The 14,379-nt window shown below is 37.7% G+C and overlaps 1 long non-coding RNA gene across 1 annotated transcript in view; it reads right to left on the bottom strand.

Annotated features, from left to right (window-relative positions):
• LOC123620232 overlaps positions 1-14,379 on the bottom strand; it is a 62,567-nt gene that overhangs the window by 45,372 nt on the left and 2,816 nt on the right. The window lies entirely within an intron of this gene.

Below are 14,379 nucleotides of genomic sequence, written 5' to 3'. Positions count from 1 at the left end.
GTACATAATACTTGATAATGATAATAAATGACTATGTTACTGGTATATGTATCTACTGTACTATACATTTTAGTGTTGTTTAGAGTGTACTCCTTCTACTTACTTATAACAAAGAGAGTTAACTGCAAAACTTTGCAGGTCCTTCAGGAGGTATTTCAGAGGGCGATATTGTTATCATAGGAGATGACAGCTCTGTGCCTCCTGATATGGCCACTGAAGACATTCCAGTGGGACAAAATGTGGAGGGGGAAGGCTGTGATATTGATAATCTTGACCCTATATAGGCCTAAGCTGATGTGTGTGTTTGTGTCTTAGTTTTTAACAAAAAAGTTTAAAAAGTGAAAAAGTAAGTAACATTTTTAACAATAGAAAAAAGCTTATAAAGAAAAAAGGATATAAATAAAAAATGTTTCTGTTCCAGTGTACAATGTGTTTGTGTTTTAAGACAAATGTTATTACAAAAGAATGAAATAGTTTGAAAAAATGTAAAAGTTTATAAAGTAAAAAAATTAGCTAGGCACGGTGGCATGTGCCTGTAGATCCAGCTACCTGGGAGAAGGAAGGAGGAGGATAGTTTGAGCCCAGGAGTTTGAGGTTATAGTAAGCTATGATGATGCCACTGCATTCTAGCCTGGGTGACAGAGCAAGACTCTGTCTCAAAAAAAACCCAAAAAGTTATAGTAAGCTAACGTTAGCTTATTACTAAAGCAGAATTTTTTTTATAAATTTATTATAGCCTAAGTGTACTGTACAGTGTCTTTAAAGCCTACAGTAGTAAACAGTGATGTCCTAGGCTTTCATATTCTCTCACCACTCACTCACTGACTCACCCAGAACAACTTCCAGTCCTGCAAGCTTCACACATGGTAAGTGCCCTATACAGGTGTACCATTTTTATCTTTTATATTGTATTTCTACTATACCTTTTCTATGTTTAGGTATGTTTAGATACACGAATACTTACCACTGTGTTCCAGGTGCCTACAGTATACAGTACAGTAATATGCTGTACAGGTTTGTAGTCTAGGAGCAATAGGCTATACCATATAACCTGGGTGTGTAGTAAGCTATACCATCTAGGTTTGTATAAATACACTCTATGATGTTTACACAACAACAAAATTGCCTAACAATACGTTTCTCAGAATGTGTGTCTATTGCTAAACCATGCTTGACTATCACTATTTTAGTAATGCTTTTTAAAAATACCATATTTTCATAAGTGCAAGTAATATTTAAGAGCAGAATAGATTCCATTTTCTGTCCATGAATAAATATCATAGTAAACATGCAAATATGTAAGGTGTGAGGAAAGCAAACACAGGGGGCACTTAATCCTGCCCAGAGGGTCTTAAAAGATTGGTAAGAATTATGTTGAAAAGGTAGGGGGTCCTATTTAAAAAAAAACAAAAAAACTACTTATTACATTTGTTTATCTTTACCTTTTAGGTGTTAAAAAGGTTTTCTATTACCTTTGTTTATTCTACAGTCTCACTACTCTAATAATTAGGAAGTTCTTGAATGCTCTAAATCCTTCTCTAAGTAACTCCAATTCATTCCTCAGAGGAGGCTTTTGTTGACAGAAATGCTGTCTTATAGACATAGCACTCAGATGGTTTGATTTCCCTATAGACACACGTATTTACCTCCACGGCGATTCAAGCATCCTTCCTTCTCCCCATCTTCATTTTAGCCCGTCCCAAAATAAGTCAGGGTTAGGAGGAAGACACTTCAGCCTTTAAGGGGCAGGAGTGCTGGTCTGGATGACACACGCAGACTGCAGGCCATGCTTTTAAGGATAAAAGTTGTAAAACAGATTAAACTGTCACCTTGTTAGCATGGTCTTTCTCCCCTTCCTGTAGACTTCCCTCAGGCACTGAGTGAAGTCAGGGCTGCTTCCAAAGGGGAAGAGCTAACCAGCTTTGTCAATTCTGATGTCCCTTTCCCAGGGCTAGGCCAGGCCAAAGCCAGGGCAGGGACACCTTTGCACCAGGGCAAAGGGGCTTTTTTGCACAGCAGCTCTCTTGACAGAACTTTTTCTCTCAACAGTGGAACAAAGTTTCAAAACTGGAAGTGAATTTAGTGGGAAAAAAAAATTGGCCATTTTCCCAGAATTGGTTCTAGGCACTTAACTAAAGCTAAAAACGAATTCTCTGTAGTTCAACTCTATCTAAAGTTTTGCAACACTTAATGACAGAGACGAATTCTGAGAAATGCGTTGTTCAGTGATTTGGTCTTGGTACACATAGAATGTACTTATGTAAACCTAGATGGTATAATCTACTATGTACCTAGGCTATATGGTATAGCCCAATGTTCCTAGGCTACAAACCTATATAGCTTGTTACTGTACTATATGCTGAAGGCAATTAGAACACAATGGTAAGTACTTGTGTGTCTAAATATATCTAGCATAGAAAAGGTACAATAAAAATACAACATAAAAGATAAAAAATGGTACACCTGTATAGGACACTTACCATGAGTGGAGCTTGCAGGACTGGAAGTTGTTCTGGGTGAGCCAGTGAGTGAGTGAAGGCCTAGGACATCACTGTACACTACTGTAGGCTTTAAAGACACTGTACAGTACCCTCAGGCTACACTAAATTTATAAAAAAATTTTCTGTCTTCAGTAATAAACTAACCTTAGCTTACTGTAACTTCTTTATAAGCTTCTTAATTTTTTTAACTTTTCCACCCTTTTGTAATAACATTTGTCTTAAAACACCCACACATCATACAGCTGTACAAAAATATCTTTGCTTTATATTCTCATTCCGTAAGCTTTTTTTCTATATTTAAAAATGTTGTTTACTTTTTTTACCTTTAAACTTTTTTGTTAAAAACTAAGACACAAACACACACATCAGCCTAGCGCTATAAGGACCAGGATCATCAAGATCACCGTCTTCTACCTCCACTTTTTGTCCCACTGGAAGGTTTTCAAGGGCAATAACAGGAGGCCTAGAGCTGTCATCTCCTATATTGATAACATTACCGCCTTCTAAAATACCTCCTAAAGGATCTGCCTGAGGCTGTTTTATAGTTAACTTTTTTGTTAGAAGTAGAAGAAATAAAATAAGAAAAATAACAATAAAAAGTACAGTATAGTAAATATATACCGCAGTAACACAGTCATTTATTATCATTATCAAGAATTATGTACTGTACATAATTGTATGTGCTATATTTTTATTTGACTGGCAGCACAGTAGGTTTGTGTACACCAGCATTGCCACAAACACGTTAGTAATGAGTTGTGCTCCGTTAGGATGTCTATGATGTCACTAGGCAATAGGAATTTTTCAGCTCCATTATGATTTTATGGGACCACCATCAAATATGTCATCTATCCTTGACCTTAATGTTGTTATGTGATGCTTGACTATATTGAGGACAAATCATTCGAGAAGTAAAGTGTTTGTTTCCTTTCTTTTGCCCCCATTATGTTTATAGCATACAAAGGGACTTTGCTCAATCAAGTCTTTCCAGATGACCCAGCCCAATCCCATCATCATTCTTTCTATTATGTTAATAGCATCCCCAACTCTCCCTCCCCACCCAAGTAGAAAACAGAAGTCCCTAACTGAGATCTGTGTTTTCAGCCTCAGTGTCTTTCCTTCTAAAAATACTTTTCCAGGTAACTAAAGATAGTTCGGTTATGCTTCCCACTTCCAAGTGGCAAGTTGTCTGTGAGTCAATTACTGAGGAGTCTTCAGGACTTTCTACCCTGCACTTGCCTATTAATTTGCTATGACCAACCTACAACACCTGCCAACTCTTCCCATGAATTAATAGGTCTGTAATTAAAATCCAACAGAGAGCCCCCAAATTAATTAGGACAGGAAACAGCCATGTAAGCAGCATGGAGCATAGCTTTCTATAAAGAAAAGACAAGCTTTATGTGAAACAAGGGTAAACTACAGGCCTCTGTCCATCTCTGCATCAGCTGGTCCCTGAACTGCCTTTTTCTGATCTGTAACCTCGTTGTGAAAGTACCTAATAGAGGGGCCACCATGCAGTGGGCATCAATACACTGCATTGACTGCCAGGCTTGCAACTTAAAATATAACCCTCAGGGAGCCTATTTCTCCTGCTTACAGAAAAAAGGAAATTTCAGAGGGATCAAATATCTCATTGCTCACACCTGGGTTTTCCCTTCAGATCTCCATGCACTGTGGATAGAGAGTTTATTTAAGTTTTCTGGAGCCTGAGCTTATGGACATAACACCATGGAAGCAGGCTAGTGCAGTGGTTACAATTGTGTGTGCAATCAAATGTATCTTCTCCTTACTGTAAGACCTTGTATAAGTTATCAACACTCAGTGTCTCAGTGACTAGTCCACAGCAACTTTGCAAATCTTAGGTATGTCATTAACGCAGATTGGTGTCTAACAGAATGTTAATAGTAGTGATGTCTATTTTCTACTGCTCTGAAGAGGAAGCACCTAAAGGACTCATATTAACTTCAATGTATTCCCAGATCTATAACAGAAAGTTTCCAAAAGAAGTGTGCCATGTTTTATGCAATGTTCGGCAATTGGTTAAATGTTTTTTTTTTTTTAAATCATGAGTCAGAAATAAAATATCCTTCAGCTTAGCTGTGAAAGGAGATATATTAACAAACCCATGAATTCACTCCTTCAATGATAAAATGTCTTTCCACCCTGAATAGCTACAAAATTGTACCCTTTTTCTCATACTGTGGAAGAAGAGAATAAAAATTTCTTCCAAAATCTAAGTTATCTTAAGATTGGCAGCCAGAGCAGGGGACCATAAAACACTGTCACAGATGACAAGGGTCGAATTAAGTTCCAGGGACTGTTAAGAGTGATGTGAAGGACTCTTCTCTGGCCAGGGATAACTGGACATAAAAGCGTATTGATTAATAATGTAACCTTCCTTTAAACCTGTTCCCAGGCAGCACGAAATCTTTCACTGCACTCAGGTGAGAAATATGAAAAGGTTTTCCTGAGATCCTCAATAGATGCAGCAACTGGAATAAACTAGACTTGCCATGGAACAATTTTCACCATACAGAGCTCTGATGCCTCACTGAGCGGCACCATCAGGCCTGAAGGGGGTACACATCTACGCTTACTCCTCGTCAAATGCCTCCAGAGAAAAATGTCTGTGCATTTTCAAGGGAAAAACAATTTAGGCTTAATCAATCAATTCAGACAGTAGACAAAAAGTATAAAGCAAATGATTAACAGAGGAATCTCCTAACATAGCCATTATTTGCTGATGAATATTTGATATACAACTCTGGTTCCACTGTAGTAGGCCCTTTGGAGTTGTCAGAAATAGACATGCATCAAGGTTATCTCTAGCCATGGGAAATCTACAGGACTGCATGTGGGAAGAACAACAACAGAAATCCTACAGGAATCTAGGAATGGCTAGACTGAAGCTAGAATACAGTTTAAAAATGGTAAGATGTTTTTAGGACACACAACAATTCCCAAGATCCAATATGGTATCAGGACTTTAGCATCAAACATTTGATAAGTCCCACCAATGTCTATTCTCTCAGATTCTCTAGTCTTAATACTATTAACTGACTACCCCACCCTCTATCTGGATGTCATTTTTCTGTTTTTTCGTTTTACTTTACTGATAGCTTCTGATGACTCTTGGCTCCTGCTGTGTGAATCCTCCTAACAATCACTCTGTCTGTCTGTCTCTGTCTAAAGACACCAATTGGTACAAAGATCTCATACCAGCTCCATTACAAGGCAGCACGTTGAGACTGGCTAATAGATTTGCTGTCCTCAGTTTGGGTGTCCTCTTCTAGCCCAGTCAGCTAAAATGGCAGGGTCTAATGATTTAAAACAGGGATTTTCAAAGTATGGCCTATTAGGGCAAATTTGGCCTGTCACCTATTTTTGTACATTCATTCTTACATGTATTGTCTATGGCTGCTTTATTGCTACAATGGCAGGTTGAGCTGAGTAGTTGCCAACAGAGCTTAAAATATTTACTATCTGGCCTTTTACAAAAATGTTTGCTGATGCCTGATTGAGAACATGGCCAAGTGTTTAGATAAGGAAATGCTCTGAAAAGGAGCTGTAAGTGAGTTTTCTTAGGGAGGGCTCAAGAGTACAGCAGGTATTCTGAAGCTAAAGGCCTCAGGGAAGCTACAGAATTATCTTCAGAAGTCCTTATGCACACTACAGACTGAATAAACATGCACACATTCAAGTATATATAGATGCTTTTGTTGTGAATAAAAGATAAATTAATTCATTTAAACATGAAATTAATCCCATATTATCTCCTTAATAAGTCTCTTTTTTTCTCTCCATGAATTGGAATGCACCTCTAATCATGTTGGGAATTAATCCCTGCTATAGCAATATCAAAATAGTACATGATCTGAAAAGCATTCATATTTAGCTCTGGAATGCAATTGATGTTATTGTTATTGTTCTTATGTTTTTGTAAAGAACATGGTAGGATATTCACTTTGGGGCTAAGACTAACATGAAATACTATGATTTCTACCCCTTCTATCCCTACCATTTTGAAGCTCACCCTGATCTTTTCTATGGTTAGGAAGTCAATGAAGAAACACTGTGTGTGATCACTAGGTTCAAGGACTTGATGAAAAGTGAATTTTCTATCTGTACAAAGAAATTAACTTTGTCCACTAATTGATGAGTTCTTCCTTACTTGGGTGTGAACACTTGGAGTGCAGAGATTGGATTTATTTCATTCATGTACCACTAATTCCTAGCTCTGTGACTGGCACATCTGGGGGCCTCATCATGTGTTTGTAGAATGAATAAGCGAATGTTGCCTTATGTTCTCATAGCTCAGCTGGCAATGCTGATATAGAAGAACCTTTAACTGTAAAAGAAATGGGAACACCTGTAACTGCTGTCACCCTATAGAGATAGAAAAGCACTTAAAAGTTCTCCCTATAAAAGAGTGAGGTGCGGGGTTTGTGAGATCTACACTGAGTAGAGCTCTCTTCCCTTCTTGGTCATTGCACTGTTTGTGCTCAGGACTATACTAACAGACCTAGTTCTAACCCTGTGCTGCCCAGATCTTTAATCCAGGACCCAATCTTCCATGCAGTTAGTTCCCACTTTGTGCTCCCATGAAACTGTGTGTCCATACATTTATTCACCACTAAGACTGAACTGCAATGATCTGTTTTCTAGGCAGTTTCTCTCATTAGCATATTATGCCCCCACATTATAAAATTCAATAATGTGTGATAAATAAAGGAATGAATAAATAAATGATCTAATAAGGATGTAATTTATAAGGCACTATTCCCTTTTGTCTCCCTGATCACCTATGCTGACTGATCATGACACTCTTCCTTTGCTAGACCCACCTTCAACCTCACACCTTTGTTAGTGGTTTAGCCTCTCCAAATAGTCTCTAACAATATTTAAAGCTTACATAACTGTAGGTATGTATGTGTCATCCATAGATTCAAATCCTAGACATGCCCTTCAAAAACCATCCCCTGCAGCAGCAACCTAATCTCTGATCCATGTCAACCCTCCCAAACAACTACCTCCCCTGGCCCCCCCACATCTGTCTACTAAATAAGTAATACCAGATTTCACTGCCAACGTGAGATCCTCAGAAAGGAAAAACAGTGAGCAGCATCAACGTGCTTCCTGCAGAGCAGCCAGCCTTTAGCAATAAAACACCCTGGAAAACACAGCTGGCTGGGGGTTCCTGGAGCCCTCCTCCCACTCCCGCGAATCATTTTGCCAGAATGTGGCTGGCCAGCTAGGGGCCTTTGGGAAATTTGAAATGTTAAACAAGGCTGCCCTCTCATGGCTAAAATAAAAATTACCTGCATAAAACAAAATGCTGTCTATTCTCCGTACTCAAGAAATCCAGGGCACCTTATTGAAAATCTAAGCTTACATCTTTTTAAAAGCAAATAATTTAAAGTGTCCTGCTGTCAACTTCCAAGATACAATGAATGATAAGTAAAATTAAACATGAAAAATTACATTCACCATTTAAAAACTTGCTCTAGATTGAATTATAATAATCATCAAGAATTCATTATTGGTTCCAGAATTTAAAGGCAGATGAAATAATTTTTTTATATATGGAATTTCTTCTTTGGGTGATTTATTTTAGAATTCAGTCAGTTCACACAGCAGTAACATTGGTTCCATTTATATATTCATTCATTGAGTAAATACTACAGAGTACCTACTTAGAGAATCTCAACTATTCTAAGATGTATTTTTTTTTCTCTCCATATTTTTAACATCTCTGATGTATTTTACAACCTGTGTTGTGTTATAATATCTGTCAGCGAGGGAGTAGTAGAGATGTGCACATAGTTATCATTGCCTGGGCATGTGTAATTTGCTTGTCATTGGTGGCTCATGGGACAACTGACACCCCTTCATGTTCCAGTCCCAAATCTATTTAAGGACCATTTGGGAAAGGTACACGAGTCCTGTTTGTTGTTTAAAAAACCTTTCATTGGCTATCTTGTAAGATCAAGAAAGCACCACCATCAAAACTTGCAGTGGGTGTCAAAAGCTTCAAATAAAGTATTGGGAGATAACAGCGGAGTTTTCCAAAGAAATGTAACATCACCAATGCTCATGATGGCAAAAATATGACATGGTGAAGAAAAACACATTGACACGTTGACATCTCTTAGCAAAGGAGTGAATATAGAGAGTTGTATTCTGTATAGGAAGAAGAAACATTTTTGTTAATTTATTTTGCTTACATTTTCCTTCTCACTTACGTACAGGAGTCATATATCCAAAACTCTAAGTCTAACAAGTCTCAAAATGTTATCTAAATAAACATAAAATAAAAGTTCAAAGTGATAAGAAAGCAGTATCTCATGATTTTTTTTTCCCTTTTAGTAGTCCCTAAAATATAGTGTATCTTACAACATAAGGAGTTTTAAATTCAATAAACTATAGAACATACAAGGCAGTGCTACAGTCACTGAGTAATGCAATGATGAACAAAACAGACCTTTCTCTGCCCTCACCAAGCTAGATGAGGGAAAGACAACTATAAACATGCAAACAAATAAAAAAATGAGTCCATTTCAAACAGCAATAAATGCTGTGAGGACAATAACACAGAGTAAGAGGATGAAGAGAGGTGAGGAGGGAAGGGAAGCTTTAAATCAACACTGTAGGGACAGTTAGGAGAAGTCCAGGTAAGTGCATATCACATTACAGGAGGTAAGAAAAGAAATTCACTCAAGGAGCAGGCACAGGTCAGCTGTGACAAATGGTATTAGGAGGGAAAATACATGAGGCCATAGGATTATCCTTAATATTGGCCAGACAATGACTTTTAAAAAGGGCATCATATCTGGCCTAAAGTGGGTTATAGGACAGATGGGAGGTGTGGACTAGGGGAGCAAATCTGCATCTCTTTGGGTAGGTCTGCATTCAGGGGCCTGGAGGGATGTACCTGCAGGGCAATGTGGTGTGAGGGGACAATATGAAGTCTTGCAAGGCAAGAAAACAAATAATTACACAAAATAATTTCAGATTATAAGCAGTGTTATGAAGCGCATAACCAAGATGATATCATAGAAAGTAGGGAATAGAAACCTACTTTAGGTTTTGGGCTTTAACAATTATTAAACACCAACAATATGCCCGGTATTTATTAAAAGTGTTCAAATGTTATTTCATTTAATCTTGAGACCCAGTTTTTGAGATATGTACAATTAGCTCCATTGTTACAGGTAAAGAAACTGGAAGAATGATTCACCTGTCAAAGATCAATTAGTATATGGCAGCAATGGGATTTGAACCAAATTTGACATAGAAATTAAATGTCTCCCTATTCAATAAATGGTGCTGGGAAAATTGGATAGCCACATGCAGAAGAATGAAACTGGATCCCTATCTCTCACCATATACAAAAATTAACTCAAGACACATTAAATACTTAAATATAAGACCTGAAACAATAAAAATTCTGGAAGAAAACCTAGGAAAAACTCTTTTGGACATTGGCCTGGGCAAAGAATTCATGACCAAGACCCCAAAATCAAATGCAACAAAAACAAAACTAAATAAATGGGATTTAATTAAACTAAAAAGTTTCTGCATACCAAAACAAAGAATCAACAGAGTGAACAGACAACCTACAGAATGGAAAATAATTTCACAAACCATGTATCGGACAAAGGACTAATACCTAGAATCTACAAGAAACTCAAACAAATCAGCAAGAAAAAACAAATAACCCCATTAAAAAGTGGGCAAATGACATAGAGATTTTTCAAAAGAAGATATACAAATGGCCAACAGACATATGAAAAAATGCTCAACACCACTAATCATCAGAGAAACGCAAATTAAAACCATAATAAGATATCACCTTATCCCAGAATGGTCATTATTAAAAAGTCAAAAAAAATAGATATTGGCATGAGTGGGCTGAAAAGGCAATGATTATACAGACTTTTTGGGAATGTAAATTACTATAACATCTACAAAAAACAGTATAGAGATTTCACAAAGAACAAAAAGTAGATCTACCATTCAAGCAAGCAATCCCACTACTGGGTATCTACCCAAAGGAAGATATCAAATAGACAAATTATATCAAATAGACACCTGCAATCATATGTTCATTGTAGCACACATCACAATTGCAAAAATATAGAATCAATCTAAATGCCCATCAACCAAAGAGTGAATGAAGAAAATGTGGTGTGCAAACATACATACATGTATACATACATACCATGGAATGCTACTCAGCCATAAAAAAGAATGAAGTGACTTTTGGAGCAACCTGGATGGAACTGGAGGTCATTATCCTAAGCGAAGTAACACAGGAACGGCAAACCAAACACTGCCTGTTCTCACTTAACTGGGAGCTAAGCTATGGGTACACAGAGGCATACTGAATGGTATGATGCACATTGGAGACTCAGCAGGTGGGAGGGTGGAAGGGAGGTAAGGGAAGAAAAGCTACCTATTGGGTGCAATGTACACTAGTCGAGTGACAGGTACAGTAAAAACCCAGACATCAACACTGTATAATTCATCCATATAACCAAAAACCACTTGTATCCCTAAATCTATCAAAATTTTTAAAAACGCAATAACAGCACAACCAAAACCATATTGTCACACTGCAATCATGCCAGGTGAGATATGAGAACTGCTTATGAGACAGCATATATATAAATATTTCACATATGAGCTTAATCTTATGACCTGTTTAAATAATTTCCATTTTCAGTCTGAAATAAGAGCTTATCTTACTTGAAATTTTTAAAAAATGAAAAAATTAAATGTCTGTTTCCCTTGCTATCCACCCCTTCTCTTAAGGCTTTCCTGCAGAACAAATCTCAAAGCAGCATCCCACTGGGCCCACCATAACCCCCTCCACAAAATCCCAGCTCAGAGTCTCTCAGATTTTCTAGAGCCCCATTCCTACAAAACGTTTTCCAAGTAAACTGATCAACAAATTACACATTATTTACAACACACTAACAGAAACTGAATGTGTAACTGGTATAATGGTAGTAGGTTATGATAGGACCTTCTTTGCTGAAATAGGTAACACTTGCATCTTTAAATAGTGGCTTATAGGGAGATATTAACAAACGTCAAAATTATTATTATTTTCTGGTAATGAGAATTTCAGGCCACTTGGTAGACTGGAGGGAAAAAAATGATAATGACAACTAGTTTATATTTACTGAGATTTATTATATGTCCAGAACCATTCTAAGTGCTATAAATACGTTATCTCATTATTCTTCAAAGCAACCCCATGACATTGGAATTATTTTTATCATCTGAGAGCTGATTTGAACCCAGTTATCTGACTTGCAAACCAAAGCTAGAATCCCAAAGGAACACACAGGAATTAAATGCCAAACCCCAAATGAGTTGTGTGAACTGCTGATATTGTAAAGCCCACAGAAAGCTGCTTGGCTCAAGTTAGAAAAATATTGATTCCTTTAGTTTATTTTCCACATAAAACTTTGGGTTTAAGCTTCATAGAAATCCACTAAGATGACAAATTTAACCAGTAAGTGTCCTTTAGTCCCCGATCTCAATGGAGATTCTTAATTGTACAGATGATGAGGAAAACTGATGAACCATTTTCGTGGTTTAAAGTTTCATGTTTAGGGGAGGATAAAGGCTTAAAATCAATCAACAAACTTTTACTTGGCATGGCTGCATGAGGAGCATTGGGCTCAATGCTACAGGTAGTCCCCAAGATCAATGGCAGGATCCTTGCTCTGGGAGCAGAGTGGTGCAATGGAAAGGGGCTTAAGCTTTGGAATGAGAAAAACCTAAATTCACCTCCCAGTTCTGAGTGACTTTAGGGAAGTCGGTTAGTAAAACAGGAATAATGATCTTTATAAGATTATTGTGAAGTTTATTGGAGATACCAAAGCACTTTGCACAGTGCTTGGAGCAGTAAGAAGTCAACAAGTGTTAGCTCTCCTCACTCTTCCTGTGCCTTGTCTTCTCTCATCTTGGGTATCTGAATTCAGCCTAAAGCCCACAGATATAGAACAAAACAGTCCTGGGATTGGGATTAGCAGGGAGAAGTCCTCTCACATGAAACTGATAGAGGGTTATCCCAAGAGCAGGAAGAAAGGAAAGGCTGTTCTTTAATTTCCATAATCAGGAGTTGAAAAGATTTAGAATATTAAGAAATAACTGGAAAAAAAGTCAACATATATCTATGTACAAACAGTTTTTGAAAATAATGGGTAAGAATTATTATGCAAAAAAAAAGATCAATTTTAAGGAGAAATAATAAGTCTTTAGATGCACGGGGACTTGACTGTGTTCAGGAAAAGCTGCACTTCAATCCAATTTCATCCCTAAATAGTATCAGGGCTTATGACATTTAACAACTGCTGGTTGGGCAGTGTCCATAGAGGAAAAAAAGCAAGGAGAAAGAGAGGTAAAGAAGAACACAGAGAAATCCAGAACTGATTGAAATGAAAGTCAGGGATAACTTCAGGATTTTCCTGTTTGGGAATTTATGCCACCATTAATCCACCTGGGGGCCTTTAAAAATCTTGATGCCCTTGACACATCCAAGACTAGTTAAATCAGAATCTGAGGTAGATCAGAACCCAGGCATCATGATGCTTTAAAACCACCCTGAAATTTTAATGCATTAAGGTTGAGAATGACTGCCATAGTCAAAATATGGAGAAAGGAGATGTGTATAATTCTATTATAAACATAATGAGTTCAAGTTTCCAACAAAGCATCCAGGAGGGAATTAAAGACTGGATCTCAGGAAGGACAGAGCAGCTTAAAATTCTGGAGAGCCATTCATGCATTCAATAAACATCCCATAAGGTCCGTTAAGTGTTAGGATAGTGCAACAAACAGGGTCCTGTTCCCTTGTGAGGTTTACATCTAGGACGCAGGAAACAGATTTCTAAACAAATAAGTGGTATAAAGTATTGTGAACTGTAAGACAGAAATCTGTATGTGGGACAGGAAAGAAGGGCTCAATTCTTGTGGGAGTTGCCAGTAAAGGCTTCAGAAAGAAGACACAAGGAAAAGGTAGGATGAGGGAAACGTAGAAAGAGGAAAAGGGAGACCTCAGAAATGTGGGGAGGCTTATTTAGTTAGGGCTAGCAGCCTGTAGAGGAAAATGGAACCAAATGAGTTCATTGAGAAGTAGCAGTCAGAGAAAAAAGAATGTAGCATAGAGTAGTGCCGTGAAAGGTAAGGCTGGCTAACAAGAGCAGCCATCACATGGTGCAGAAGGTAAAAGAGGATGAAGTTAGCTGTTAGACTTGATGATCGCATAGCTGCGGAAGTTAGTTTTCATAGTGGGAGAGCTGGGGGAGAGTGAATAGTGTTTGGAACTAGACTCATGGAAAAAGAGAAGGAAAAAGAGAGGACTAGAGACAATAGTGTGAGAAGGGTTGCAGGAAGCACATTTAAATATTAATATTAAAACAAAGAATACAGAGGAGGTGCCCTGTAGTAGGGATAGTTTCAGCCTCAAGGTTATCTGTGTTGCATTCTCCTAGTCTGAAGCTGAATGGCCTTGGGCTAGTTACTTCCCTTTTCTGGGTATTCCTTTTTTCATCTATAAAATGATGGGAATAGGGACTATAATTTCTAAGGTCACATTTAGCTCTGACAATCTAAAAATTTTAGTAGTTAAAAACAGAATCAAATGAGAGGACAAAAATTACTCTTAGCTGCATAAATCATAATGGTGGGTCACCTTTGTCTTCTATACATGTGTACTTGTCATGTTTGGTCACCTTATTGTACAAGCACTGCCCCCTAGAACCCACTTTTTTCAAAATGTACCTAGTTAAGGCTACCAGCTACCATCTAGGGCTGAATCCATGAGAGGTGGCATAGAACAGCAATTAAGGTCACAGGTTCT

The sequence above is a fragment of the Lemur catta genome, chromosome 15, assembly GCF_020740605.2.
Source record: "Lemur catta isolate mLemCat1 chromosome 15, mLemCat1.pri, whole genome shotgun sequence".
Taxonomy (NCBI): domain Eukaryota; kingdom Metazoa; phylum Chordata; class Mammalia; order Primates; family Lemuridae; genus Lemur; species Lemur catta.
This window is presented reverse-complemented; position numbering and strand designations above follow the sequence as displayed.